General features: G+C 40.7%; 1 protein-coding gene across 2 annotated transcripts in view; it reads right to left on the bottom strand.

Moving 5' to 3' along the window:
* The window catches only part of Cdyl2 (chromodomain Y like 2), a 151,050-nt gene that overhangs the window by 131,299 nt on the left and 1,250 nt on the right, over positions 1-18,501 (bottom strand). The window lies entirely within an intron of this gene.

Below are 18,501 nucleotides of genomic sequence, written 5' to 3'. Positions count from 1 at the left end.
TAAGGAAAAAAAGAGAGAGAGAAAATTCAAATTGCTAAAATCCGAAATGAAAGAGGGGCAACCTACATGAAATGGAACCATCCCTAGAAACACACAAATGGCCAAAACTGACCTAAGAATGAGCAGAAAGTCTGAAGAGACTGACAGCATGTAAAGGAATTGAATCAATAATCCAATCTCCCAACAAAAGAAGGCCAGGACCGTGCAGCTTCACAAGTAAACTCTACCAAACGTTTAGAGTTAACACCATTCTCTTGGACTCTCCCAAAAAGTTAAAAAGGAGTACATTTTCAGGCTCATTTGGGAGGCCAGCACTAGTCTGATACCAAAACGAGACAAAGACACCATGAGAAAAGAGAACTAGAGGCCAATAACCCTGAGACTGGAGATGAGAAAATCCTCAACAAAGTACTAGCAACTGATCCAGCAGCATATGAAACAAGGATAAATCCCACGACCACCTGGAATGAATCCTAGAACGCAAGGGTGGTTCAACATGTGAAAATCAGTAAATGCAGCACACCACTTTACCACAATGAAGGAAAACAACACACAGTTATCATCGCCATTAGCAGAGAAGGAGTTGACAAATTCAACATCTTTTAATAATTTAAAATCAGACAACTAGGAATGAAATGAAACTCACTTAACATGATAAAGGGTATCTGTGAGAAACCCACAGCTAACATCATAATCATACACCTAAGACTGGGAACAAAACACCAGTGCCCAATTTCTCCGCTTCTATTTTACGATATTGGGAATCGTAACCTTAAATGGGACACCAAAAGCATAGGCAATGAAAACAGATGTACTAGTCTTCATTAAAATTATAATTTTGTGTGTCAAATGACATGGTCAAGAGAAAGATAATCCATGGAATTGGAGAAAATATTTTCAAATCACAGCTATCGTAAGGATTTACTATCCAGAATATATTTTTAAAAACCCTTACAATTCAACAACAAAAAGATGAACAACCCAATTCAAAAATGGGCAAAAGACTTGAAGAGACCTTTCTCCAAGATACACAAGTGGCTACCAAGCACATAAAAAATGTTCAGTTAAGGAAATGAAAACTGAAGCCAGAATGAAATACCATGTCAAAAATGTCAGAATGACTAATGTCAAAAACAAATAAACAGAAAATAACAAGTGTTGGTGAAGATGAAAACAAACTAGAATCCTTGTGACATCCTGAGGTAAGTGTAAGCATACAGGTGCTATAGAAAAATGTGGCAGTTAAACACAGAACTATGACCTGGCCCAGCAATGCACCCCTAGCTTTATACCCCAAAAGAACTGAAGATAGGGACAGAGGCATCTGTAAGCCAAGGCACCAAGCAGTATTAGTCAAAACAGCTAAAGGTAGAAACAGCCCAAGGGTCCAACAGATGGACAAACAAAATGTAATTTAGATGTATGTGCAATACAATGCAATATCATTCAGCCATTAAAAAAGAGTGAAGTTCTGACTATATGCTATGATATGGATGAATCTTGAAAATGTTACACTAAGTTAAAAAAATACATACGGCTATATAGTGTATGGTTCCATTTATATGAAATATCCAACACAGGCAAATCCATAGAGACAGAAAGCAAGGAGTGACTGCCAGGGCTGGGGAAATGGCAGGTAAGTACTTAATGGGTACATGGTTTCCACTTGGGTGATAAAAATGTTCTGGATTATAAAGGTACTAAATGCTATGCCAGCATCCTTAAAATGAATAAAATGGAAATTTCCATGTTATTAATAAAAATGGTAAATATATATACATACATGCAAGTAAAATTCTGACATCAAAAAATGCAACCTTTAATACACTCACTCTATTTTTCTGTTCTACTTCATTAATATTTTTGCTTGTTCACATTTGTTCCTTGCTTATGGAGCCCTTTCACTTTGTTGTTCTTTCTCTAACTTTTTGAGATGAATGTTAAATTGGTTCTTTTTTTTCTTTTTGGTTTTAATACATGTGTCTATGATTATGAATTTTCCTCTGAGAACCACTTTATCCTCTACCTGGTCTAAATTGTTTTTGCTCACAATATTTTTTAAAACATTTATTCTGTAATTCAGGTTCTGGCTTCTCCTGAGACTAAATTAATTAAAAGTCTAGTGTCCAAATTACAAGACATGAATTTTGCTGATGATACCAAGAACTATTCTAGGTAATACACTGAAAGTAGGGGATTAATAAGACTAGAGAATAACCATGAGAGAACAGCCACGCGGGTGAAGAAGGGTTGAGACATATGTCAAGATAGAGCAGGAAGAAAAATAGTGATTCTTTACCTGAAGGAAAAAGTCCAAATTTCTAGTAGTCCAGAGCTTTCTGGAATACTTGAAGGATTTCCACAAGCACCTCTTTTGTATAGGTGCTGGGAACACCATACAGACCAAGGCACACATAACTCTGCTTTCTGAAAGATAGTCTTTAAATAAGTACAGAAGTAACTGATTACAAGGCTTGATGCTGTCAAGAACACAGAACACTCAGGGCATATACGACAAAGTCTATACTGGTCTGGGGTCAGGGAAGAAGCCCTTGGCAAATCCACTTGAGAGCTGGAAGCTGATAGTAAGGGGAGACCAGGCAGGACCAAAGAAACAGCACATGTAAGGTCATGAAGCAAAATGATTGTGGATGAACTGTAAGTGGCAATGAGTGTACACAGAAGGGGCAAGAGAGAGTTGCACTACCCACGCCTGGAAGGCAGGCGGGAATGTGAGCCCATGAAGTACTTGGGACTTTTGCCCAAGAGTGATGGGAGGTCACTGAAGACTTTGGGAAGAAAGTGACATGTTCAGAGTTACCTCTTCAAACAATCGCTTTGGATACTCCATGAGAATAGAAGGGGACAAAGAGGAAAAGTGGACATTTGTATGGCTTCTTTTAAGAAACATCAAGTTCTTTGCCCCCCACACAAACACACACACTTTTTTTGATATGCTGGGGAATAAACTTGGATCCTCCTTCATACTAGGCAAGTGCATTACCACTGAGTTACATTCCCCAGTCCTCTTTGCCCATTTTAATACAGTTATTAGTTTTCTTGATATTTAATACCTTGAGTTCCTCATATTTGGGTATTAGTCCCTTGTCCAGTGTATGATTTACAGATATTTTCTCCCAATCTGGGGCTATTTCCTCTACTGTGCAAAAGCTGCTTAGCTTTATGCAATCCCATTTGTCTACTTTTGTTTTCATCGCTTATGCTTTTAGGGTCATAGCCAAGAAATCACCAACTAAACCAATGTCAGAGACTTTCCCTATGTCTTCATCTAGCAGTTTTATAGCTTTGGGTCTTCCATCTTCAAGTTTTTAATAAACTTTTAAGTTGATTTTTACATAAGGGTAAGAAGATGGTCCATTTTAATTCATCTGTATGTAAGTATCCAGTTTTTCCAACACCATTTATTGAAGACACTGTCCTTCCTCCAATGTGTCCTTTCTCTTACTATATCAAATCCCTCCCTACCCTTTTTCTAATCTCTCTATCCTACTCCATTGGTCAGGGTGTCTGTTTTTATGCCAGTACCATGCTGTTTTAATTACTATAGCTTTGACAAAATGCTTAAACATTTTTATTTACCAGAAAAACACAACTGAAAACTACAACAAGTTATCACCTCGCTGTAGTTGTTGACTACTATTCAACAGATAAAAAGATAACCACTATTGGTTAGAATATGGAAGAAAGGGAACCCTTATACTATGTTGGCAGTATTAATTAATACAGCCATTATGGAAAATTGTATGGCAGTTCCTCAACAAAGAAGTACCATATGAGGCAGCAATCCCTCTCCTGAGTACATGCCCAAAGGAACCGAAATCAGTGTATCAAAGAGATGCTTGCACTTCCCATGTTCACCACAGTACTGTTCACAATAAGCATGACATGGGAACAAGCTCTTGTCCACAGATGGATAAATGGACTTTTAAATGTGGCACATGTGTGTGTATAAAGATAGATGGATAAATAGATGATACATAAATATACAGTTGATAGAGTACATATTCAGCAAAAAAAAATCCATAAAATTCTACTATTTATGACAATGTGGATGAACCTAGAGGATACACTAAGTAAAATAAGCCAGAGCTATAAACACCCACATTTACATATGGAATCTAAAAAACTGAATGACTACAAGAGGCCAGAAAGAGTTGGAGGTGAAAGGAAAAGGTAAGTAGGAAAAGGGGAGATGCTGATCCATCATGGTACCAGGTTACCATGACACAGACAAATCTGTTTCACTGCACAGTGAGATGACCAGTCAATTATAATGTACTGTGTATTCCAAAACATCTGATGATAGAGAAGAACCTGAATGCCCTCACCATAAAGAAATGGTACTATCTGAGGTAATAAGAGGTGCTAATTATTCTGAGTTGATCCTCCCATAGTGTAGATTTCTATCAAAACATCACACTTTGCCCCTTAAATATGTCTACTTTTATTTGTCAATTAAAAATAAAATAACAGGATAAAAGATCATTGTTTCTTCCCAAGGGAGAAAGGAACACCTTGGAGTAGGATGGCAGCAGAGAAAGTGAAATATAGGTCTAAGTGACTGAATTTATTGCTCCACGGATGGAAACTGCACATGACTAACTTTAGTTCACTAGACCAAAGCATTTTCCAACTGCTAGCACTATGCCAAAATGGAAAAAGCCACCTCCAAAGTAGAGCACCCCCTTTCCTTGGAAAGTTTCCTGGAGGCGCTAGAAGGCTCCTCCCTTTGTGAAGGCTGTATGAGCTGGTGAGGAATTAGACGAACGCCTCCAAGACATTCTGACCTCTAACAGTCTTAGCTACAATCAGTAGAAATGTCAAGACACCTAAACAACTCAATGTAAAACACCTAAGAAAGCAAAAGGTTGCATATTTGCGCATGTATCTATACTATCTTATGTCTCAGTTGTACTCTTTGTTTCAGGTTGAGTTTCTTACAGATAAGTACACTGACAAATGTCTATCACCTCTTTACAGCTTGCCACTCAGGTGGTAAAGAATGGTATCATACATCTAGAATTCTTTGGAGGTTTTTCAGTGTTGGTATAAATGGTTCAACTTACTGGAACATGCTATCTTAATTTTAGTAAAGATTAATAATGTATACACTTTTACTTTTTTAAAATACCAAGTGTGCAGAATGTGGGACTATTCACCTCATGCATGGGAAGCCTCTGTCCACCTGCCTATGGCAGCAAAGGAAAAGTTTCAGAAACATCCTTCCAAATGCAATGGTGAAAAGAGACAAACACCATCCCCTCCAAAAGGAAAAGGAACATGACATGTGGACAAACACTGAGAGGCTCACCAATGTGCTGAGAGGGCAAGAGGACACTGACCAAGACATGGTGCCAACTGCCTCAGCACCAGTCACCTCCAAATCAGAGTCAAGGCCAATTGACCCGTGACCATGGACACAGATTTCAACATCATAGTCATGACTGTCGGTAAGGCCACATCATCTTCGGAGGCAACATGGCCAAAAGCAGGGCTGACAGCCCCTCAGATGGACTCAAACAGATACTTTGCCACCCTGATAACCTATGTCCTGGGCTCCATCACATACCAGCCTGTGCAGTCCTCTCTTGAACAACAGGACACACGTAACCACATTTTCATGTTCTAAGCATAGAGAAGCAATGCTTCCTTATCTTATTCTTGATGTAATAGTCATTGGCTGCATCTGGATTCAGTGTCAAGCACCAGTGCACAGCGACACAATGGCAGGAGTACCATGTGCCAACAAAAGGAGAAACATCAGAAGGGTACTGAGGGCACTTCATAACTCATGAGGGGCTGAACAGTGGTGCTTAAAACAAGCTGGTTTAAATCTTGGGTCTACCATCTGGTAGCATCACTGTCTGGATGATCAATGTGGAACAGTACTCATACCCATCACATAGGAAGAACTTCCCACAGTGTCTGCACGTAGTAAACACTTGTTAAAGACTGTTGTTAATGTTTTTACTATTGTCATTAAGATTATTTTATACAAGAAGCATAGGAAGTGTCAACAAAAATATTATTTCAGATCGGTCTCATTATATAGCTCAGGTTGGCCTGGAACTCACAATCCTCCTGCCGCAGCCTTCCCAATGCTGGGCAGATTACAGGCCTGTGTAAATACACCCAGCTTCAATAAACTCTGTATGTGTCATTCAAGATCAGATGTTTGGTTTCTTTGAAGTACACAGTAGGCTGGCGGTGTGGCTCAAGGGGCAGTTGCCTAGCAAGTGTGAGGTCCTGAGTTCAAATACCAGTACCATCAAAAAAAATTGAGAAGAAAGGATACACAGTGATTCATGAAGTAACTAGGGAAAGGGGGCTCACATCAGTTTCCCAAAAATCAGTAACACTGGGAGGCTGAGATCAGGAGGATCAAGGTTCAAGAACCAGCCGGGGCAAAAAGTTCACAAGACCCCATCTCATCCAATAAAAGCTGGGTATGATGGCACTACCTGTCATCCCAGCTATGTAGCTAGCATAAATAGGAGACTCGTGGTCCAGGACAGCCTGGGCACAAATGTGAGACCCTATTCAAAAAACAACTACAAGCAAATAGGGCTGGGGGCATGGTTCAAGTGGTACAGCACCTACCTACAAACACAAGGCTCTGAGTTCAACCCCCAGGACTGCCAAAAAAAAAAAAATGAAATGACTCAAGATACTACACATGTTGCCATCTCTGCCATGTTTAATAAGCAAGGTCAAAGGACAGTGCAATGATCTATTCTTCCCCCAAGCATATGTCAGTTCAGACAGAAAGTTAGGTCTGTGGTTTGAAGAAGGCCCATGTGTTTTTCCATCCTAAAGGCAGCCATTGTGTGGCTCCCTTCCTCTCTCTATTAACTATATTCTTCCAAATGGATGTGGTGTTAGGTTTCAAGGCACACAAGCAAACAGAGCAATGTAAATATCAAGACATTAAAATCTTCCTCTTCTCTTTACAATAACATGAGCTTTGGATTCCATTGCTTTAGTCTGACTTCCAACAAACAGCTGGAACATGAGTTTGGATCCCAGGAAAAGTTTAGATACTAGGGCTCCCCATAATGCAAGGTCTATCTGTAATGGCAGTCAGAGAGCAGGTCCTGGCCTCTTGCTTCATCACCAAGAGAATTCTATGTGACTCAGGCCATGCTAAGCCTCACTGGCCTTCTTTGCTAAATCTTGCACAAGAAAACAACAATGACATCAAGACTTTCAAAGTGAGTTTCCAGAAAAGTACACAAAGGTATTGCCCCTGCCTCATGTATGACACACTCAGTGAAGGCAATTAGCCAGTTTTTGCATCTAAAGCATTCCTCTTCTTTAACACAATAAGAGAGGCCCTCATTTTTTTTTTATCACTTGCTGGAAATATTAGGGAAAGACTTAACAGGTGACTCTGAAACTCTCATCCAGCTCTAAGATTCAGCAATCTTCTGAATATAGGACTGCATTATCTTTATTGAAAATATAAATCTGTACACTTTTGGTTAGTTTGGCTCATAGGAAAACAATTTCCACTGAGTAATGATCAATAAAGACACAGACAACATGCTCAAGAGTTAAAGAAAACTGAAAGACTGAAAATGCCTTCCAGCATTGTGCCAGAGATATCTGAGACAATTCCAACTTTCATGTAAATGAAACACCTTTCCTTAAGCAGACTGGTTCTTGAGTTTTGCATTGTGCTAAAGATGGAACAAGTCAGACAGAGTCATTGCCCTCACAAAGCTCACAAGCTAGTAAGAGGTTTTGAAAACAGGAGCCAAAAACGGGGGCAGAAAACCTCAATGAGTCAAGGAAGCTTTGTCAAGTGCAACATCTAAGTTGAGCCCTGAAAGATGAACAGGAACTAAACAAGCTGAGATGGGGTGCTGGTCGGTCTTGGAGAGTGGTCCCCGTTTGGAAGCATATTACAGGACAGAGCGTGGAGTGCTTGAGGAACTGAAAGTGGCTCTCTGGATAGAATACAAGCTGCATATCGAGAAACAGAAGGAGATGAAAAGGGCCAAATCACAAAAAACTTGTGCACCACTTGAAGGTATTTCATCAGGTAAGAGACACGACAAAATGAGAGTTGTAGAAAGACCCAGAGCGACAGTCTAGAGAAAAATTGTAGTGGGCAAGACTAGATTCAGTGGCGAGGAACTGATTCCAGTTGTCTCCAAGCAATGGGAGGCACCCCCTGAATTAAAGTGAGGAGGATGAATAGGAAGACAGAAGGATGGAGTACAGAAACATGAAGGGTGCTGATTCAACCAAGCAAACACTGTATTTTGTCTGAGTAAAACAAAGGAGGTCATATTTCTGGCTTGGGAAGGGTGGAAGAGGCTGGGAACCCAGAAGGGAAAGCCTAACTTCAACTTTGGATATTTTGGGTTTAAAGGATCCAAGTAGAATTAGGTAGATAGTTCTGGGCACAGGAGAAGAATCCTAGCAAGTGTCAGTCTTGGAATTACTCCACATGGTCAGCATGGCACAATGAGAGAGCAGAGGACCCCTAGGACAAAGACATCGCTTATTTCTTGTATGGCCAAATTTAGAGAACAGGAGAAGAGGAAGATGCATGACAACTGAGCAGTGGAAGACCACTCAAGGAAAATGCTCCAAGAACAAAGGGTGAAGACCCACACAGCAGCAAGGAATATCCCTGCTGCTCAAGGATCACAGATGTGTTCCTCAAAGGGAGCTGCCCTGTACCTTCCATGGGGCAGCCAGCAGCACTGACTAGCCAAAGTAGGGGTAAGAGGACCCAGTTTCTTGCCTCAATTTGTGACATATCTGAAGGGTCTTCATGGATTCACAACTTCCCATAAGATCCACTGAGCCTCAGTTGGGACCTCAGTGCACGTCAGCATCACCCTCTGTCAATCCCACCTCCCTCACATCCTTACAGGTCTGTCTCCAAAGGATGTTCCTCAGGAAATAATCTGGACACAAATCTGTTCAGGCAACTCAATGTACAATGGATGGTCTCTATTGAACTGGCCAAGCCACTGACGCTGGAGTAGAAACAGAGTTGCCGAGGGCAGAGGCAGCTGCAAACCATGGGGCAGTCTTTGTGTGTGCTTGGTGTGAAAGGAGCTCTGTCACATGCATGAGCTAACAGAGAGTGGCTACTTTCTGTCCAGGCATCAACCACAATGAGGAACAATGGTTTGAAGGCTTCAATTTGTTTTAAGGGACTTTTATTACCTAATAAATCTATACAGGATTCAATGGAAGGCAAAATGGAAACTTGAATTTCCAAGAAAATCTGAAGGACTCTTCTCAGAAGAGGGAGAGACTCACACCACACAGGAAGCAGGAAGGAGGCCAAGGTGGCCTGGAAGCCTAGTCTCCAAATGTTTTCGATCATTCATTCAGTGCTCAGCAGAGTGCCACCAGCTGAGAATACACTCGTGAATAATCCAGACAGGCTCCCTCTCGCAACAGAGCTTGGCATCTTGCAGAAAATGGAGCTAGCCATGGAGCCATTTCCCCTATCAAAATTTTTCCACGAATTGTACACATAGAACTAGATATATGTGATAACTTCTTTCGTAAGCTTACCTTGGGATACTTTCTTATTAAATTAACTGGTGATATCAGTAAATTCTATTTTTATCAATAGCAAAAACTTTTAATGAAATCTGAGGATGTTAGCTGACTCCCCATATGAATCTCAGCAGACATCTTTCCTGCACTTGGTTTGGTTGCACATAAGAAAATGAGCGTAGATTTGCTATGAGAAGCAGCTGGAAGTGGTATCAGGTTTGGTTTGGTTTCACCATCTTGTCTTGAAATCTCGGGATACTGTTCATTTTAACTGATCCAAAGTCAGAAAGAAGGAAATGGCAAAATGTTTGTTTCACAAAAGACCCCTAACACCTAACAACTTCCATTCCTTCTCTAAAATTCAAAAGTGGGGGAAGAAGGACCTATAATTCTCAATAAACCCCGACAATGTAAGGATACAAAGTGTTAGGCATCTCCTTATTTCATACACTGATTATTTTGCCATGTCCAGAACTTTCACCAACCACCATGACCTGAACCCTGGGTGGCATTTGAGCAGCATGACTTACTGTATAAGTGCATTTGCTTCTACAGCTTTACATGAAGACACATGGGTGGGTCAGAAGTTTTTAAAGAATAATTCAGACCTATAAGGTTGAGTTAAAAAAAAAGTAGGACTCAGGTTTGGCTCACATGGTAGGACACCTGCCTAAAAAGCATGAGGCCCTGAGTTCAAATTCCAGAACCACCAGTAATAAGGGAATTTACCATAAGTTTTAATATAGGTCCAGAAATTGCAAAAAGAAAAGAAAAAAAAAACACTATATTCTGAGACCTGCTTACAAAGAGTTGACCTGGCTGCATGTTAAAAATATGGTATAGAACTGTGAGTATGTGATTTTTCATAAATGAGAGTTTTAAAGACACTCACAGTTGTAACCCCAGCATTTAGCAGAGTTCTAGGCACATAGGTAATATACAATAAATATTTGATTGATGGATTATTTTTTAAATGGCTATTTTTAAATAAAATCCAAATCCAACACTTGTATAAGCTCCATCATTTGTTTAATCAGACTGTTGAGACATAGTTTTTAAAACACTGGACTAGAACATAAGAAAATGAAAATCAAGGAGGAAAATTCCCTGATGAAGACTCTGAGAATAGGGCATTTGGGCTTCAGTGGGGATTTTCTGGCATGACAGTTTGTGGCCCAGAACCCCATTCCCACAGATGTGTCCCTACAGACCTCTTGTTGATACTTCTCTAAGTCACTTACAGAGCAATGTGAGGCAGGACACATGAGGAGATTCTGGGAAAGACGGAGTAACTGAGTCAGGAGACAATAATTTGGGAGCCATGTAAGAGAAACTGGGAATAAAATGAGAAATGGCTTTCCAAGACTTCCAAGGAACTATTGCTCTATGAAGTCCTAGCCAACAGATGGGCCCTTCCCTGCAGCAGTGACCTTTGGAGGTAGCAGCTTACCCAGTGGCTAAGGCTAATGCAGCAATGTAGGACCTGACCACGACCTGAAGAAAGGGACAAGAAGAGGTGGATAGAGACAACTACTTTATGACCCTTACCTTCCCTAAGTCAACTGTGAGCCTGACGCAGCAAAGCCCAGGCCTGCCATCTGGAGCCTGGATCAAGGAGGCTCCAGTATCTGGACGGATAGAATACCAGGCATGGAAGCTTCTTGGAGTCACTGGTTCTGATTCAGAGATCAGAGCTCAAGGCTTGCCCCTCTTCATACATACACACAAGAGGGCAGCAGCTACTGACAAGCCAGGCATTTATTTGAAAAGGTAGTCAATTCAATCAGAAGGAAAGTTTTCAAAAATACAAGAATTTTCATTTTACAGCAGTGATCACTACTGGGATGCATACACTAACAGTTATTGCAAAACACTGGCTTGCCCAGTGTGGGTCTGGCAATACAGGTACCAAATCCATGAGCAAGGGGTCATCAGGAAGGGTGGATGAACTCTCAGTCACGAGCTAAGCTGCTGTCCACAGGCAGAATTTCCAGTTCTGGAAAGTTCTAGTCCTGAGGCCTTTCAACAGACTGATCTGAGCTCATCAAGATGATCTATAGTGATCTCCCTTACTTAAAGTCAACTGATTATGCTCCACATCTACAAAAGACCTTCACAGCATTGCCTAGATTAGTGTTTGACCAAATACCTGGAGACTGGAGCCAGCCAAACTCCACCTAAAACTGCCCGACATTGATTCGTCAATCACAGCACGTGTTCTGCCCACCCTACTCTCAGACAAATACTGCTGTACCAAGCCCTTAATGAAGAATTTGATCTCCCTGACATCAACTTAGAAAGATTTTCTCCTTGAGCAAATGTTATTCATTGGAAAGATTCCATATGGCCACAGTGTACATGTTCTACTTTTTTCCTCCGGTTAAAATTACAGAAGACATCAAATACACCATAAGTTAGCAGGAGAAGGGTTTGTACAACTTATGGAAAATCACATATAAGAATGTAGGTCCAGTAACCCAATGTCTACACCACAAGCTTTTGTTGTACAAATGGTCCAAAGCAGGAAAGTATGTGCAGAACGAAGGGAATGGAGATGGCTCATCCATCCTCACAACTCTCCCTAGGTATCACATTCACTCCCTCCCCTCCATCACACCCAAGACTCTTAGGGTTTTCCCAAACAAGATGGCCTTATATCCCCATTCCTCACATCATCATCATGAAGCTGACATCACGGCCTCCCTAACATACCAACACACTCAATGGAACAGGTTACCAAGGTTAACAATCACTTATTGGTTCTTTAATCTAACAATACCCTCAGTCAGTCCCTTTCTTAAAATTCAGTCTTTCATTGCATTCCATAATAGCAAAGCCCCTTGTTTTTTCTTCTACCTCTGTTGCTACCCCCATATAAATCTGAACCTTTCTCTTCTTCCATCTCTCAAGTCCACTGCCCCCCACCTCTGGATCCCTCATTTTTCTACACTGTTCTTTGGCTTTAACTATACTCTACGTACTAGTGAGTCCCAATCTCTATCTCTATGCTGGATACTGCCCTGATCTTCAAGCTACTGTGACCCACTGCTATGGACACATGCACCTAGATGTTCCACACGCACTCCAGACTCACTGCCCTTTCCACTGCCTCTACATCCTTTTAGACCACTCTTCTACCCACATTCCACCAGCCACCTAACAGACTAACATACCAACTCAAAAATGACCCCTCAACTCTTGCCTTCACCTAATGCCTACATACTGTCCATCAAGTTTTACTTGAAGGGAAGAGGGGAAACTACAGAAAAAAAATTACACTGTCCAACCAGGCTCCTTTGCAGCTAGGTGTGACCACATGACTACTTTCAGCCAATAAGACAAAAGCAGTAGCATAGGAACTTCAACACCACTATTTATGGAGAGATAACTCCACTTTCACTCTTCCATTATCTTCTGAAAAAGATGGCTAGAACTCCATGGATATCTGGGACCATGAAGTGACCTTGAGGATGGAAACCACAGCTGAAGAGGACAGAATAGAGATAAAAGAAGCCTGGTACTCTGAGAACTTGCCAAAGCATCATGCCAATCCTGGACTACCTAATACCAAACTTTATTTCACATAATAGAATAAATCATGTGTGTGCCACTGTTATTGTGCATTTTCTATTTTATGCTACCTAACAAAATCCTGACTGATACATCAAACTGCTGATTCTCTTAAAATCTTTCAATTCTATACATTTCCCTCCATCCCTATTACCACTCCTTTACTGTAAGTCACCATCATCTCATTTCAATTTCAAGTATTAACCAGTCTCCCTGCTTCTAAGTCTTCTACCAATCTCATCTACTATCCATTCTGAAGGGCCATCTAAGATTGAGTATCGATAAAATTTTAAATGTTGACATTCATCAAACTAGTAATTTCTCAGAATTTACCATGAGGGAAAACACTAAGTTAGGCATACAAATAATGATGTTTTAGAATGCTCTTCTAGAAACAATCTAGATGCCAACAACAGAGGGTCAGTTATAGAAAAAATGGTATATTCAAGGGAAAATTAACCTGCCATCAAAAATCATGATACAGAATAGTATTTCAGGTTATGGGAAAATGTTCTCATGCTCATTCTCTCCTTCCTGTCTCCCCTCCCCTCCCCTCCTCTCTCTTCTCTCTCCTTCTCTCTCTCTTTTTCTCCCTCCTTCTGTTTCTTGTTTCTCCTTCTCTCTCTTTTTCTCTCGCTCGCTTCCTTCCTCCCCCCTCTTCTTCACCCTCTCCCTCTCTCTCTCCTACACACACATACATATTTAAGTGAAAATAAAGTAGGTTATTAATAGTATGTACCCTATTCCCCAATTTTAGTTTTTTAATTACACAAACAGTGAGGAAAACAATTCTACTCTTCTTCTGGATCTATACAAAAAGGCTAACATTTTAATTAACTCAGATATCATATTACTATTTATTGAAATCAATTACGTACTAAATATATAACAAGTTATCATAGATATAATATTTTCCTTTTTGTTTGCATTTTTAAAGATACATGTAAATGGCTTTCCAAAGCTGAAAGTCCTACAGATCTGCTCTTGCTCTTTTGCTAAGTCATCAAAAAGCCACCGCCTTCTCTCATTCCTCCAGGCTGGGCCACACATCCCTCTCAACCTTCTTCTGGAAAGCCCATCTTCCCTGTATGAACACTTCCCTCACTGCTGTGAACCTCCCACTTTCTTAAGTTATCTCTTACTAGACCATAGACGCTGGGAGGGCACCATCATCATTTTGCTGGAGCCAGACATACATTTGGTGGTCTATAAACATGAAAAGAACAAATGAATCCTGGCACTATGAATCCAGCCAACCTAGAAGAATCAGCACCCAACAGAGGCAGATGTACCAATACCTTTGAAGTCTACATGCACGTCTCCCATATGTAAAACCTCCAATAATCACCAGGCTTTAACTGTTCCTTAACAATTGTTCAAGCTGCAAGGAGTCACATGAAGAAGAAATGACCTTCTGCAGTAAGGAATGACCCAAGCTAAGAGAAAGGCTACTTGAAAATAAGGCTACTGAGGGTCACTTAAAATGACTTTCAAAAAGGTAGGAGAATCATATACCCACTTCATATCCATCCAGAGCTACTATGTGCCAAAGAATCAGTCCAACTCAGCTAGAACCTCTTCTCAGAAGGTATGTATCTTTTCAGCTAGTGGTACAGACATCCAAGAAGTTCTACCAGACCATCTGTCCCACTAGCTCATTTGATACGAATTTCCTAGATGTGACCGGCAAGTAGAAGGATGACACCACAGTAGAACAAGTAAGTTGTGTTGGTTCAAATGCGTTTCTCCCTAGCTTCGTAATATTTTGAAGCAATCATAGGCAAGCACTGTCACAAGAAAAGAGAAAGACTTGCCAATGGATGAAGACCCTAGAACGAAGCTAGAAATGTGCTCCTGTGGTTTCCTTTAATGTGAGTAGTGGCTGATTAAGTGACTTCAAGAACCACTGCACCTGCCACTCTGCTAACCTGCTTGGAGAAACCTCAAGAACAGATGAAGGAGCTACAAAGACATTTCTCCCCACACAACTGAATGAAGAAAGCCACACCCTGAACCAGATTCAATTTTGATGGAAACAGTCTTTATCAGAAGCGACTGCCCCATGCAATCCACAGAGAGAAAAAGGAAAGGCAAGCTCAATTTGAACACAGTAAAGAATGGAATGATTTGCAAAGAGTAAACATCAGCCAGTGGGACTGACTAGATTTGTTTTTGTTTTTGTTTTTGTTAGTGTTCTGGTTACAAGGCTCCTTCCATAGATTTTTTTCAGGAGTCTGTCCCATAATCAGTTATTGTGAGTGTGGGATTTTGTAGAACACAAGGTGCATCTATGGTGCTACAGTGGAGGCACCTGTATTCGTTGTTGCACAGAGTCCACTTTAATTAAAGTAAATTTCTTTCAACGAAACAAAATTATTCTGTGATTTTTATTTGGAATGAAATGAGAGCATTTTATTCTGCATATTATACAAACATATGCCTAATCACACATGTATACATAGTTCTATATATATGGAGGGAACAATACATACCAATTCCCCCAAAAAAGACTTAATTCTCATCTTAAACCAATTCATACTTCTAAGACAGAACTTTGGGACATATACGCAAACTTAATGCTAACAAACAAGGAACCATCAGGTCCACCTCAGTAAGCTTCAACTTGGCGACTACCGCCTTCCTCTGTGGACATACAGTAAGCATTCTCTTTGAACATTTTTATCAACAAAGTGAAGCCCTCTCCATAGTGCCAGCAAATCACAGGGCAGGGGCTGTAAAACACCACTCAACAGCAAGGAAAGCCACATGGTTGAAACGTAACTACTTCAGTCCTTCTATTGCAGGACATTCTGCTTCTCTGCTAAGGGATTCTGCCATACTTCCTTCCAGAGAGAGAACTGAGCCACCCCTACCCATGGTGTTACCACCACCAAGAGACCATAAGCTGGAAAAGAAAAGAAAAGGGAGAGCAATTCACAAAAGAAAAATAACAAAGGTCACCCCAGGTGGTTTAGGTACACTGAAACCAGTCTTCTGATCACTGATACAGTCAATGAGTAATTGAAGGTACAAAGAGCTAGGAACCCAGGGATGGACAAGACAAGAAAACTGGGTTCCTGATTCCACTGATGATATCTTCCTGATACCCAAACATCTTAACAAATGGTTGGCTAGAATCCACGCATGGTTGCAAACTCCAATGCCTACTGGAGTTAGATTAATACTAATGTAAGAGTGGAGGCCTTGAGGACAGAGTGACAAACTAGAGGTCACATGCTCCATCTGAAGACATTCAAATCCATTTTTCTTTTTTTCTTTTTAGTGGTACTCATGCTTACTAGGTGGGCGCTCTACCACCTGAGTCATTCTGCCAGCCAGCCCCAAATCCATTTTTCTCATCTACCATGGAGACAAGACACACACACACACACACACACACACACACACACACACACACACACACAGGACCTACCACTCATGATCCCTACATTCAGCAGAACAAAGCCTAGAGCATCTGCAAAGAAATTTCATTTCATATCCAGATATCTGGCTAACATATCAATCAATATTTCAAATCACCTTCAAAAAGATGGTGGCTACAGTGCATCAGAAGAGGAACAGAACTCTGCTCACAATCTATCAAGTTCCAAAAATTTGGAACCTGAACTTGGTTCCATATTTCTTCACTATGACTGAAGAATGTCATTGCACAAACACAATTTTCACTTTCTGCTGTCTTTAAAATCAGCACCTATTTCTTTAAAATGCTATTTAGGAGAGGTTTACTGTTTACAACTGACTTGTCTGAAACACCAAAGAAAGATGACGAACCTCTACAATCCAAATCACATTGTCACCATAAAAGGTCAAAGAAAATGTCAGCAGATACAGGTGAAATATATCAATCACAAATATAATCATTCTGAGCCCACTCAAAATGGGATTTATTGGTTAAAGGTTCTGAGAAGCCATTTTATGTACACTCAAGTATAATATTTAATTAAGGTAATACCATAATTTAGAATGAGATTTTTTTTCTTTCAAGGTCAATCATTGTCCTGGATATTACAAGATTGTTCCGAAAATCAACATTCTGTTTTTAATGCATACAATTTTACAATGACAAATATATGTGCTAATGTATACTTAGCACTTCTTAATTGTTTTTAAAGTTAAATTTGAGCAACAAATTAAATCCCTGAGTATATGTCATGTAATGTAGACAGAGGCTATAAAAATGTTGACATTGGTTATATTCTCATAATGCAACTTAGCCCTTTCAGTAATGACTATGCAAATAATTGGCCACAGGAAAACCATTTTACATCTAGTACAATTACCTACTATCACAGAAGTAATTATTATTATTGTCCTGCTCATTGAACTTCAATAAAAACTCTTGAGATGCTAAGACAGTTCAAGGCCATTGTGGGAACTCCCATCTTCACACTCATCTGGCACTATAATTACCAATGTTAGGAAGGGCAGTTTCATATGAACATTAAACAAGAAATTATCCCCAGAAGGTTCATAAGTTCCAAACTTTAAATAGGGAAGTACTGACGGCTCCTGACATGTCCTCTTAAAGCCTACACAATGCCACTTGTCACACTAGGCAAGGTCAGTAGCTCTAAGACAACTCACTATCAATGGGTAGAAAACTCCATGACCCCAACAAGGTCAGCTTTGCCCCTGAGTGGTATCTAATTTTGGCCAATGTCCCAGTAATGCTGGTTACACTTCAGGGAGCCCAAACTTTCCATTTCACTGTACTTTGGCTTGGCTTCAGAAATTTCTCTGCCATTTTGAAAGCGACCAAGGAGCTTGCGTGGTCCTTTGGCCACCTTTGCCAAAGTTCTTCACCAGGTCTCTATCCAACTTCGTCTTCTCTATCAGCACAGCAATGAGGAAGGCCACAGGGTAGAGACCACCACAACTTGCATCATTCTTTCTGATCTAGCTCATCCACTCTACCTGAGCCTACTGGCTCATGGTCTGTGACTGGGCCTCACCAAGCCCAGAATCATCCAAAAGACCCTGGTCACACAGGAGGCCAAGGGGCTGACTGGCCAATTTTCCATTCTCCTTTCACACCAACCAGCAAAATCACCATCTGAAAAGCTTGGACTGCCCATGAGGGCCCAGAGGTAAAAGGTTCACTGTGGGTGAATCGGCTCTGCAGGCTCTTACCCAAAAGGCTAATTTCACCCCTTCTAGGTGCTCATCTCAATTTAACCAAAAGCCTTGAGGATCAGAGCTAGCGTTCACCAATTGATTCTGAGGGGAGCCCACGTCCAGCTGACCCCAGACGCTGGTTTCTTGGAGGATAAGCAGGCCATCTGGTTGAATAATGGCCTGTCTCTTGGTGTCTTTATCCCAAACCTTTTCTTGGGAGCCCACACCTCTTTGGGTATATTCTTC

Source organism: Castor canadensis, chromosome 15 (genome assembly GCF_047511655.1).
Source record: "Castor canadensis chromosome 15, mCasCan1.hap1v2, whole genome shotgun sequence".
NCBI classification, from domain to species: domain Eukaryota; kingdom Metazoa; phylum Chordata; class Mammalia; order Rodentia; family Castoridae; genus Castor; species Castor canadensis.
This window is presented reverse-complemented; position numbering and strand designations above follow the sequence as displayed.